Source organism: Mastigoproctus giganteus, chromosome 1, assembly GCF_048544385.1.
Source record: "Mastigoproctus giganteus isolate SK-2022 chromosome 1, ASM4854438v1, whole genome shotgun sequence".
Lineage (NCBI taxonomy): Eukaryota > Metazoa > Arthropoda > Arachnida > Uropygi > Thelyphonidae > Mastigoproctus > Mastigoproctus giganteus.
Genome location: NC_143575.1, coordinates 263,755,479 through 263,768,267, shown reverse-complemented (window position 1 = coordinate 263,768,267; position 12,789 = coordinate 263,755,479). Strand labels below are relative to the sequence as shown.

The 12,789-nt window shown below is 37.2% G+C and overlaps 1 protein-coding gene across 1 annotated transcript in view; it reads right to left on the bottom strand.

Annotated features, from left to right (window-relative positions):
* The window catches only part of msn (serine/threonine-protein kinase msn), a 555,676-nt gene that overhangs the window by 256,095 nt on the left and 286,792 nt on the right, over positions 1-12,789 (bottom strand).

Below are 12,789 nucleotides of genomic sequence, written 5' to 3'. Positions count from 1 at the left end.
ATGTAAAGCCTAGTAGCTTCCAAGATTAATTCTTTGAATGCCTCCCATTTTGAATATGCTGTTGGTAACATCATCAGTTGGTCAACCATATAGCATGTAAATACTGTGTCAGACCACCGTACTCACCTTTAAAAAAGCAAAAACCCTTCCCTTTACCTCTAATGTAGTTACCTCTTTGAGTAAATCCCACCAGCACATTGTGATCACTGCCACCTAGTGGTTCCTTTATCTGCAGATTTTTAATGCATGAAGAATTGCTACTGATAATCAGGTCAAGAGTATTATTTATTCTAGTAGCCTCCCGAACATGCTGATGTAGAAAACAATCATCCAATAAATCCACAAAAGCCTTGCTAGTGTGAGTGACCAACCCACAAATTACAGTCAATATCTGGGAAATTAAAATCCCCCATTATAAGACTCTGATTTACTGGCCCACTCTATTTCCCTGTACAGTTTTTTTATTATACTCAGAGTCATTAGGCCTATAACACACACCTACTCTCAATTTTGATCTCCCAGTGCTTATGTTACACCAAACTGACTGGACACTGCACCGTCCAGCAATGTCGACTGGCTGCACTTGCTTGGATTTTATGTTTCTTAACTAAAAGCATAACCCCTCCTCCCTTCCTATCATGTCTATCCTTCCTGTACACATTGTACTCCCCAGATTCCAGTTCTGCATTCCTTATATCTGTGTAACACCATGTCTCTGATATCCCAACAATATCTGCCTTTGATGTTTTGACCAACACCTCCAATTCATCAAATTTATTTACCAAACTCCTAGCATTGGTGTAAACACAAGTATACATGCACCTGTTCCCATTCTTAGCTACCCTAACACAATTCATGTTTTTACTTGTACCGCAATTCACAGCAATCTGTGAAATACCTTGCATCTTGATTTCCAGGCTGCTGCTCATTCCAAAATAAGCAGGGCAAGAATCACTTTCACTTCTGCCAGCGGCTACTGTTAATCTATTAGTCCTCGTATCCCCCCCCACCCAAAGTCAGCAGTTTTCTGCCCACATAAAACTGCCTCAATAGTATTAGCAAATATTCTTGCACCCTTTCTATTTAAGTGTATCCTATCCCTGTAGAAGCAGTCTTTCTTGTTACCAAGTACAGACCATGCTGAAAAAAATTCTACCCCTTGAACCTTGCACGATCTTTCCCAGGCCGAATTGATCGAAAAGGCTCTCATCATATACTCCCTCCTACCTTGTCTGGGCAGAATTGCAGACACTTTAAAATTCAACCCTAATTCATGGCTTTTTTTTCAACAGTGACCTGTACTTGTTAAGTAATTCCGACGGTCTCCTACTCTTAATATCATTAGTGCGAACGTGTACAACAAATATCACCTTTTGTGTCTTTAAAAGATGATATCTGCTCTACAATGTCATCAACTTTTGCCCCTGGCAGATTTACCCTGGTCTGTCAGGGGCATAGGCACACATTAATAAATGTGTGCCTTTGTCCCTTTAAGCTTTTTGCTATTTTTATATTAGTAATTAATAAATGTCTAAATTTTCTGGTGATGCAAAGGCTGGAAGTGTCATTATTATCAGTAATCAGGGTATACTATTTCAAGATAAATTAGGCAAATGGGCTTAAAAATGATAACTGAGGTTTAACATTGATAAATACAAGATTCTGTATTTGGGTAGCAGTAATCCCAGATTAACAATTCTGGGATTACTGCTATCCATTATTATTCTGTGGTTGGTAGCACAGAGAATAAAAAAGACCTAGGAATAATTATCCAATATAATAGAAAGTTCTCTGAGCAGTGAAAATACACTGTTTGGATAGCCAATGGTATACAAAAATTTTGCCAGCAGAGACCAGGAGATAATAAGCCATTTGTATAAATCAATGGTTATCCTGCATCTTAAGTACTACATACAAGTATGGAAGCCTCATTTTAGGATGTAGATCTGTTTGGAATGGATGCACAAAAGGGCATCAAAATTAGCCAGAGACACATAATTGCAGTATCTGAAACTTGAGAACTGTTTAAAGTTTTAAATGGATTCAGTAGAGTTAACTAAATGATGGCATCCTCACCCAATACACATAATTCCCTTTTGATTCTCTCCCTCTCTCAGGGTAACTCGGATTTTTTTTTTTTTTTTTTTTGGCTGGTGCAGCATAAGCCTCAGGCTTCCTTGCACAATATAGCTAATAATAATAATAATAATAATTTAAACTGGAAAAGAATGGTTGTTACAGGACAGATTTGCAAAAGTTTGTTTCAGCCAAAGTGTAACTAATTATCAGAATAAACTTCCACACTGGTGCTCCGTAGTCAAGCTTTGATCTTATTAAGGCTCTGTATAATCTTAACAAGGTAACTCGATCAGCTCCCCACTTAGTTGCTGAGAGAACCCGGATGATATTTAGCTTTTGATGACAGGATGTTCTTAGTTTCTTAATATGCTCTAGAAAGGTAAGTTTATGGTCTAATGTGATTCCTTAGAACTGTATGCTGGGATGAACTGCTATTGGTTGGCCATTCTGTTGTAGTTCTGGATGTTGGTGGCAAAAATGAATGCACAACGTTTTTTGTGGGCAAAGTTGAAAGCCATTAATTTGTGTCCATGAGCTGATCTTATTTATTGCCACTTTTAATTTTCTCTCAACAGTATTCATATTTTTTGCATTACATGAAATGCTAAAGTAGTCTACAAACAGTGCTGTATCAATAGTTTTTGGAAGTTATTCGGCAATGGTTTTAATTGCGATTATAAAAAGTCTAGCACTGAGTACACAGCCTTGGGGACTCCTTGCAAGAATACTTGGGATAACAAAGTTTTGAATCTAACCTGAAAAGTGCATTTGTACAGGAAGTTTTGTATGAAAATTGGGAGATGACCCCGAAAGTCCATGTTGATATAATTCACGGAGTATTCCATACTTCCGCATGGAATCGTAAGCCTTACTGATATCAAGGCATACCAAGACATGCAGTTCCAATCTAAGGAATACATTTTGGATGGAGTTCAAGTCTTACTAGAATACAGTCAGTCCTCGTATAGCACGATAGTTGTGTTCCTAGAAACCCTCGTGCAATGCAAAATCGTGCAATATAAACAGGCACTATGGGAAAAATAGGGTTGGGTGCCGACCACCCAAGATTGAACACACATTTGTAACCAAAACATTACCAAACACAATAAATAATTGTAATAAAATACGTATTTTATTACGACTATTACATAATAAAATAATGCTAACGCTTTTGCTTCTATCGTAAGCAAACTTGTTCTTTGTTTGATTTTCTATCCAAACAGATGACAGCTATTCCATCTCTTCCAATTCTTTGTGTCTTAATCTAATGGATTTTAATTACACTTTGAGTTGTTCCTGCTATGAAAGTTGTTTTTATTTTCTCTGCATTCTTTGTAATTCTCGGCGTTGCCTCATTTAATCACATGGTCTTTCATTTCGCTCAAAGTGTTTCACAATTTCATATTTTTTCTCTATCGACAGAGGCGGGCTGGCCATAAGCCTTACTGGGGAAACCCCGGTGGGCCAGAGGCCGGTGTGATTTTGGCCATAAACCATAGTATGAGGCCACTATAAATTTTCCTGGGTAAGAATTTTTGACCCAGTCCACCTCTGTTTATCGATATTGCTTTTCTTTTTCTCTCTGAATCTGCAGTGTCTTCACCACGCTTCCTTTTCACACCTTTTAAGTATTTCACTCATTTTTAGGGAATAAAGCACAATTGCAAAATGAGGAGGCACACTTGATACACATAAACAAAGCTGTGCACGTGTAGCAACTGAATAAACAACACCATATATGAGGTGTTAACACCTCACATTTCTAGGGGTTACTACCATAAAACAAAAACAATTTCCAGTTGCGTTTCTGCTAGTGGAATCTGTTATAAACTGGTAGTAAACTCGATCTAATTGCATTTGCGATTATACCGATAGCTGGAATTGTGTTGGTTTTTACGTTATTGTGGTGAAATGTGTTTCCCCTTTGCTGATATAAAAAACAAATACATTTTCAGAATCTTCTCTTCATTCCTATCGTGTTGCATTTGGTTGGGGTGATTCTGCATTCGACTGCCATTTCTTGCAAAAACAAAGGCGAATCATGCAAAAGCGAATTCGGTTCATATTATATAAAAGATATCGTTCCCCTATTTATAAATAGTGTATGATCGAATTCGTGTAGCGTAAACATGTGTTATATGAGGACTGATTGTATCTAGTGTTGATCTGTTTTGTCGGATACCAAATTGTGCAGCATGTACGAGATTATAATTTTCTAGGTACCATATCAGTCGATGGTTTACCATCTTTTCAAGAATTTTGCAGAGGCAACTGGTCAAGGCAATGGGTCTATAGCAAGTGGGGTTTTTTGGATCTCTACCCGGTTTAATTAATGCAAGGACTGTAGCTTTTGTTTTTTTGTTTGTTATTTGGTTTTTTGGAGCATTAGCAACTATGGCCATATTGCTCCGGGAATATGTGGTGGTCATTCCCTGACCTTTCCGTATTTAGTGGTGACGGGATCGAACTCCGGTCTAATCAAGAAGCGTGTTTTACGCACTGCTGCTCCTTCCCACCTGGCTACGGAGGTGCCAAGGATTGTAGCATGATGCCATTTTTTTAGGGAATGTATCCTCTAGGTAAAGTCTAATGTACAGATCTTAGTTCTTGTATCATCGAATAGTGAATATTATCTGGTCCTACTACTCTGTGTCTAGATGTTGACAGCACTCTACGCAGTTCGTGGATAGTAAATGGCAGTATATTGTTAATTCCCTTTTGATGAAGTTTAATTTTTGTTTTTCTTTATTTGTTTTAAATCTTCTGAAGGTTGGGGTGTAACTTTCTGTTGCTGATGTTTTGGCAAAAGTTTTCCCTAAGATATTTTGCAATTTGAGCAGGGTCAGAAACATTCTGTTCTCTCCATTCCATGATAGGCACAGGGTGTGTCTGATATTTACCACTCATTTTTAAAATTATTTTCCAAATTTTATGTGTACGAGTTTCTTGATTGATGGTTGAAGTAAAGTGAATCGAAGCTGACTTTTTATTACAGCGTCTAATGTACCATGCTCTTGCTCTGGTCTGTCTTGCTCTGAAATGGATAAGATTAGCTGTTGTTGGACTGCAGCGAAATATATTCCAGGCTTTACTTTGCTCGTTTTTAGCTGCACGACATTCATCACTCCACCAGATTTTTGGGTGAATTGTATGGTTTTTTCTGCTGCACGTAATATTGTTTTTGTGACATGTTCAATGGCTTCTTCAGTTGGGGATTCTCGGATTATTTCCGTGTCAAATTTAGCTAGTTTTTTTTATACATCTGCCAATCTGCTTTACCAGTGAGCCACTGCAGAATTTTAGTAGGGTGATAAGAAGGCTTGTTTAGTAATTCAATTTGTATGGGAAAATAATCAGTGCAGTGGATCACTGTATACCGTCCATTTTAGGGTAGGATATAGGGCTACTGTACAGATAGAAAAGTCAATTGCAGTATTTGTTCCGGTAAGAAGATGAATATATGTAGGTGACCCATCATTTAGGAGGAGAAGGTTGTTATCGTCTAAACATTTTTCAATTACTTTTCCTCTTTGATCAATGTTGTTGCCCCATAACATGATGCCCATTTAAATCTCCCAGAATGAGGAAAGGTGTGGGGAGTTGAGCTATGAGATTATCAAGATCATTTTGTTGAAAGCTATAACCAGGTGGAATGTGCAAGGAGCAAATTGTAATATGGATGTCAGCAGCTATATGGACGGCTACTGTCTCAAATGGAGAATCCAGTAAGACCTGCTTGGTAGGAACATGCAGGTTAACTAAAACAGCTACACGACCATGTGCAATATTTTGGTGGATCCTGTCTTTTCTAAAGATATTATACTGAGACAGTTTTGGTGTATCTTGAGGTTTTAAATATGTCTCTTGAAGGCAGAGACATTGGTGTGTATTTAGAGGTGAGATTGTACAGATCATCAATATTAGCATGGAAACCAAGACAATTTATTGTGTTCATTACGAGTTTCTTGTTGGGCTTTCAGAACGTTTTCATGTTGTCAAAGTTCTGTTTTTCATTCTTGTTTTTATCATTTTTTGGAAAGAATGGCTTTCCCGTGTCCATGTCTTCTTCAACAAAAATTTCAAGGACACCATCATCTGCAGATTTTTCATTAATATCCATTTACTCTTGATGTCTGGGAGTTCTGATTTGTTTTTCTTTGCATTCTTGGTCCGGGGAGTGGAGTTTCTCAGATGGAATAGATATTGGTGTATTGACTGCTTGAGTTTGAGTTGCACTGTACAGAGTTTTGAGGTAATTTGAGAAAGACTCTTTTGGCAGTACTGATAATTCAGTTTGTGTTGCTGTTGTCTGGTATTTTTTGGTTATTTGGGCATATGTTATGTTGACCTGTTTGTGAGATGATTTGCTTTGCTTCTTGATATGAAACATTATGGTTTGATTTATATTTCTGAATAAGTTTTTTGCTTTTCCAGCTTTCACATGTTCTAGCATAGGCAGGGTGGCCTTTTTTACAATTTGGGCATATTGGTTGAGCGACAGTACAGGCTTTGCAGTCATGTTCTATTGACCCACATTTTGCACAAGTAGGGGTTCCCCAGCAAGCTGTCTGGGAATGTCCGTACTTCTGACATCGGAAACACCTGAGCGGGTTTGGAATAAATGGTATGCCAGATATCTGGCCTCAATGGATGTTAGATGATGCGGCATGTTAAACGTCAAGATCAGATTACGTGTAGGGATCAGATTACCATCTTTTCTGGTGGAGATTCTCTTTACTTGAATAACTCCTTGTTATTCAAGGAGTTATTCAAGTCCATTCTGGGTGGAGTTTTAAATTATTTTTGCATTATTTATTATTTGTATCAACATGTCAAATTAATCAAAAAAAAGTTTTACGGCACTGATATGCAGTTTAAATTCCACATTTTCCCCCCCCAGAATTTTGAACCTGGTTTTAATATATGATGGGAACTTCATTTACTACCACCTATTCATTGTATTTTCATGCTAATTTAGCACAGGTAAGTAGGGGCAGCACAGGTGAACTTATCATAGAATCATTTCTGTGAGGATGACCATTTATTCATCAATCTACAGACACATAAGTTAGTGAAAATGCATCATAACTATATGTAGTAAGTTAACCAAAGTTAATTATAATGGCATCATTTCATTACATCTTATACTGTGAATGCCTTCACGAGTTGCCTCTCTGGTTATACTTCATATAAGTAATGCTTCCCCAATATAGAAGACTATTGTTATTTATTCACAGTGGACATCATCACCCAGACAACCATTTTCAGGGCAATTTTTTTAAATCAACTAGATGATTGTTACTTGTATCAACGTGTCAGGGAAAGTACTAGGAGAAAAGAATACTCTAGATATCATCATCACCAATGAACCAGATGACAGTACAGGAACCAGTAGCAGGAAGTGATCACGGAGTTCTACAGTGGACGATGGAGGGAGAGAGAGAGAGAGAGATAGCAGTAGTTAAAGGCAAAGGAATGGGTTATAATTTCAGGGAAAAAAAAATTACGATGCCTTAAGGTGCTACACGGCCTCCATTAACTGGGTAGATATCTCACAGAGAGCGAAGACAATTGAATTATGGTATACTTTTAAATATTAATCACAGAAGCCTTGAATACTTATATACCATTAAAATAATACTCCACGAGGAGGTTTCCAAGTTGGATGAATAATGAAGTTTCCAGATTACTTGAGCAGAAAAAGTTTTGAATAATGAAGTTGCCAGATTACTTGAGCAGCATGGAAATGTTACAGAGCAATAAAAAGTACTGAAGCCTATACCAGCTACGAAATGATCTATAATAGTGCCACAGAAAAGGTCAGGCTGGCAAAGCCAGATGAGAAATCGCTGGCAAAGAGAACAAAGGGGTATAAGGAATTCTTCAGATATATAAATGCAAAGAAGAGACGGACAAACCAGATCGGACCTGTATGTAATGGAAGTAGGATAGTATTAAAACCCCAGCTGAAGTTGCAGATGAACTCAACAGTTACTTTGCATCGATATTTACAGAAGTAAAACCCTTTACATCAATGAGAAATTAAGGGAGTGAAGTTGAAAAAATGTAATTAACGATGTTGAAATTTCACATGTTTATTTAATGAAAAAACTTTTGAGCCGATAGGCAAGTAAGGCTCCTGGGGTTGATGGCATATAACCTATAATCTTAAGGGAGGTAGCAAGTGAATGCATCACTGAACTCAGGAGTGATTCCATTGGATTGGAAAAGTGCCAATGTATCTCTAATACATAAAGGTGGTTTCTAAGAGTGAAGTGGGAAATTACCAGCTGGTCAGTCTAACTTCAGTAATGGGGAAAATCATGGACAATGATCAAGGGTGGAATTCAGGATCATTTAGATAGAAATAGAATTCTAAAGGATACTCAGCATGCTTCTGTAAAGGAAAAATCTTGTTTAACTAATCTGGTTAGCTATTTTGAGAGGGTCACTCAAGAGCTGGACGGTAGGGAATGATTTTGACATTGTTTATTTAGATTTCAGCAAAGCATTCGACTCAGTCCCATATGACAGTTACTTTATAAGCTGGAACAGGCTGGAATCACAGGGAAAATGCTTAGATGGATAGCTGGATGGCTTCAGGACAGGAGGCAGAGGGTTATGATCAATGGTTATTCCTCAGATTGGGTTGACGTTAGAAGTGGGGATCGCCAAGGATCAGTATTAGGACTATTGTTGTTTTTGATTTTCATAAATGACATCGATGAAGGGATAGAGGGCTTGAATTCGAAATTTGCAGATGATGTAAAGGTTGGTAGAGTAGTTAATGATCACTAGCAAGCAGAGCTTCTTAGACCTAGATAGAATTAAGGAATGGTCAGAAAAATGGCAGCTATGCTTTAATCCAGCAAAGCATAAGGTATTGCACCTGGGTTACAGTAACTCCAAAATAACTTATGCACTTGGCAGAGTTGAACTAAAGCCGGTAGTGGAGGAAAGGAACTTGGGTATTACGATACGGCCAGATATGAAATTCTCCGAGCATCGTAGAATGGTTGCAGGGAAGGCCCACGGTGCCCTATCGATGATTTGTCAAATAATTACCCAAGAGAAATGTACCAACTGTGTGGTACTACACTCAGGGAAGTAGAGAATGAAAAGGACCTGGGGGTAATTGTGCAGTTTGATATGAAGTTCTCTGAACAGTGCAGACGGGCTTCCAGAGCAGGTCACAGAGTTTGTCAATGATACATAGGAATTTTGCTAGCAGAGACGAGGTGATTATCCCTTTGTATAAGGCAATGGTCAGGCCAACCTTGAGTACTGTATACAGGTCTGGAGGCCTCATTTTAGGAAGGATGTAGAGTTGCTAGAACAAGTACGGAGAAGGGCAACAAGATTGGTGAGAGAAACAAATGGGTGCACTTATGAAGAAAGGGCTTAAGTTCAGCAAGTTGCAGCATCTGGAGACTAGGTACCTGCAAGGTGATCTGATGGAGGTGTATAAGGCTTTGAATGGTTTGAGCAGGCTTGATGCTGATGGGATACTTTTGCTTGCTCAGATTAAGAATCTGAGGGGGCATAGATTCAAACTGAGGAAAGACAGTTTTAGAATAGATGTGTGGAAGTTTGCCTTTAGCCAGCAGGTAGTTGATTGCTGGAACTGGCTTCCATCTGTTATTGTGGAAGTTGATACCTTAAATAAATTTAAGGCTGAATTAGACAAACATTTGGAGTGACCGGATAGGTGAAATGGGAAGGGGATTTTCTTTTTTTTTTTTTTTGGCTGAGGCTGTATAAGCTTGCTTTCTTGTATCATATGACTCAACTAATGCTAATTGCTAGTAGAGATAAGGACATCATAATCCCATTATATAAAGCTATTGTAAGACCACACTTTCCGGAAAAGAAAGACATTGTGCTTCTTGAAAGAGTCGAAAGACAGATAACTTGCTTAGTGAGGTCAACAGAAGGGCGTCCATATGAGGAAAGACTTCGAATATGTGGGTTGCAGAGCTTGGAAACTAGGAGACTTGATTGAGGTGTTTAAGGCTCAGAGGCATGAGAAAAATGAATAAGGACAAAATTTTCACGTTTATAAATGATTCTAGAACAAGGGGCCATGATTTCAAGTTACAGGGGGGGGGGATGTTTAGATTGGATTGGATTGCAAGAAGTTTTATTTTAGCCAGTGAGTTATAAATTATTAGAATAAGTTACCTACATGGGTAGTAGAGGCTGACAGTTTGGGGAATTTCAAAGGTCAACACATAAGTTGTTTATTTCCTTTTCTCTTATTATTTATTTTTTTATTCTTATTATTTTATTTGTTTTTGTTATTTTATTAATATTTTTTTTTTTGGCTGGTGCAGCATAATAAGCCATAGGCTTCCTTACACCATGTGGCCATTGCTAATAACACTCATATTGTATAAGAGATGTAATGAGATTATTGCAACTCATTGTGAATGCCTTCACAATGGATTGCCTCTCCAGTTGCCTTTCTATTGTAACTTATTCTCAGTGGATATCACCACCACTACTCAGACAGCCATTTCAGGGCTATTTGGCCTTTCACTGGTTGGCGAGAGTGTACTTGGTGGTATAACGGCTGACGACCCAGTTGCAAAAACTCCACAATATGAAAGATAGCAAATGGATATAATGGCATTGTTTCATTACATCTCGTATTTTGAATGTGTCCACAACAGTTATATGGAAACTGTTTTGCCGCCTCTCCAGTTATACTTCAAATAAGTAATGCTTCCCCAGTAAAGAAGAGTATTGTTACTTATTCTCTTTTATTGCTTATTTTATTAAGTCTATATTAATATTAAATCTATATTAATTTATTTATATATTTAATATAGTAATCTATATTAAATTAATTTTATAAATATGAAGTTGTTTTAATTTTTATTCCAGATGCTTAGGAGTATTTAACAAAAAGATTGATGGCATCAGTCACAGATTGGCAGGGAAGGAAGTTTTAGATGTTGTCTTCAAACCTGGATTTTACCATTAGAAAATGATTCCTCAAGCAAGAGATTGTAGCTTTACAAGAAGTTTACTTTGTAAGCAAACCTCTTATTTGAAGATTTCACTTGCACACTTTCAACATGCTGCTTCAGTTTTCACAAACACTATTTTCACCTCCTCCTTAGTCATCTCTGTTCGTGTGGCCATCATCATGTCTCATGGTTTTTATTTGCCACTCCTATGACGGAACAGAAAAATTTGAGTTTTGTCTGTATTCTTAATGAAACAAAACTGCCATGCAAATACAATTTTTACTTCTTACATTTTAGGACATATTCAGGGCTGTGTAGAACTTACTTACTGACTCATGTGGCTTGTAATTCCAAACGAGTACAGCTATACCTTTTTATAGCCCTGATTAGCAGTGCTAATCAGGGATATAAAAAAGTGCTGAATGAATCCACATTAAATCGGGAGAGATTTTTCCTCAAGAAATAATGTAATTTTAATTGGTTGATGTGACCAATATTTATGGTTGATTTTAGGCACCATTTATTTACATAACAATATTAGTTATAGCAGAAATATTTAAAACTTTAAAAATAAACTTTAAATACACAAATTCTGCAGCAAACCATAAATAAGTTTCAGGAAAATGCAAGAAAACTTGCCTTAAAATTATGCAACTTATTTGCATACTGTAATTACCTATTTATAACAACAGCTTGGTTTTTTATTTTTAGATTGCTAATAAAGTTTCCAATTTACAAGTTTTCTTTGGAAAATTGAGGCCATTTTAAAAAAGAAGTTAAGTACCTAACACAGGTAAACTAAAATCATTATGCATAAAAACAATATCAAGACTCACCATCCTCCTCACACGCAGACAGTTTTCCAACCAGTTCAAATTACAACAGCTCAGACCACTGACTACAGCCAGAAAAATCATCGTAAGATGAAGAAGCCCACACATGTCCTATGATCAACAAAAGCCATATCCAAGAAGATTATGACGTTACTAGATCAGGTAAGATCTCCCATTTCTAATTCCATAGTTGGTAACTCTTTCCCTAAAGTAATCAACCTGAGTAAGGGTTCTTTCTCTCCCTTGAATTACAAATCCTAAACTTTAGTCTTAATTTCACACAATCTTCCACAAAAATCCCGTATCTATATTACTTTGCTCAACTGAATAGCAGTTTCTAGAATATAAAAACACTACAACAAAATACTCTGCATCTATCAAAACTATGAATGCCCTACATAAAAGCAAATATGATCAAGCATGGTACCAGCAAATTCTGCTTGGGGACTGCGACTGTGTTGTCTGATGCAGAAATTGGTGTTGAGGTGGACAGTTGAGAGCATGATGAGCTCCATTTCAATTTTGTTCTTCAAGCTCACAAATTCCCATTAGAATGACAGTTCATGCTAATTTCTTCACACACAAAGACATCCCCCCCCCCGGCTGTACAATGTCCCATTACAGGCAGTTGGCAAACATGAAACAAGAAGCACATTTTGTAAGTTGTGATTCATAAAAGAACTGCCTCCTCCAAGCCTCAGCACTCAATACTCAGACCTTTTCTCTGCTCCTCAAATGCAAGGCATGATTTCCATTTAAATTCAATTTAATTTGAGAATACATTAAACTAATAATATAAACCTAAATACAATAACACTACTCTATTCATAGGTTATGCAACAATATGTATTATGCTAGCAAGTTTAAGTTATAAAATATTAGGCTACAAAGTTTGTTACATATAT